The sequence below is a fragment of the Chinchilla lanigera genome, unplaced genomic scaffold, assembly GCF_000276665.1.
Source record: "Chinchilla lanigera isolate Chin_1 unplaced genomic scaffold, ChiLan1.0 scaffold00168, whole genome shotgun sequence".
In the NCBI taxonomy this organism is placed as follows: domain Eukaryota; kingdom Metazoa; phylum Chordata; class Mammalia; order Rodentia; family Chinchillidae; genus Chinchilla; species Chinchilla lanigera.
Window position 1 is genome coordinate 1,683,498 of NW_004955569.1, and position 557 is coordinate 1,684,054.

The following is a 557-nucleotide window of genomic DNA, read 5'->3' on the forward strand; positions in this document are numbered from 1 at the left end:
TTTTGGTTTTTCTCCGGTACCGGGAACTGAACTCACGACCTTGCGCTTGCCAGGCAGGCGCTTTTTGCCGCTGAGCTAAATCCCCAGCCCCACATATAACAATTTCTTAATATTCATATTTTTCCTTTTCTTAACTGATTTTTCAACTGTATGTCCCAGGTGATTGTCTTATTTTATTGTCATTCTTTATTCAGCTTTTATCTTGTTCGGGGGCCTGTGGTAGTGACAGTCTGCAGGAACGTGGGGCTCATTCATCCGCAAGCCTCCTGGTTTTCTGAGCTATCCCCAGCAGGTGTCTGGGCCGGAGATGTTGCTGTCTCCACAGATGGATGACTGGCCTCTAGCCCCCGTACATAGCCTATAGGAAATCCAGCCTGTATGCTAAAGGTCTTTGCCACTGTCCATCTCATCTTTTTGAATTCCCAACCTGAAGGGACTGTAGTATCGTGAAAGTAGGCCTTGAGAACACTGGGCTTGAGACAGGAGAACTCAGAGCCTAAGCAACATTGGGGACCCATGAAAGTGAGTTTTCCCTTTGTTCAGTCTCATGTACCAGG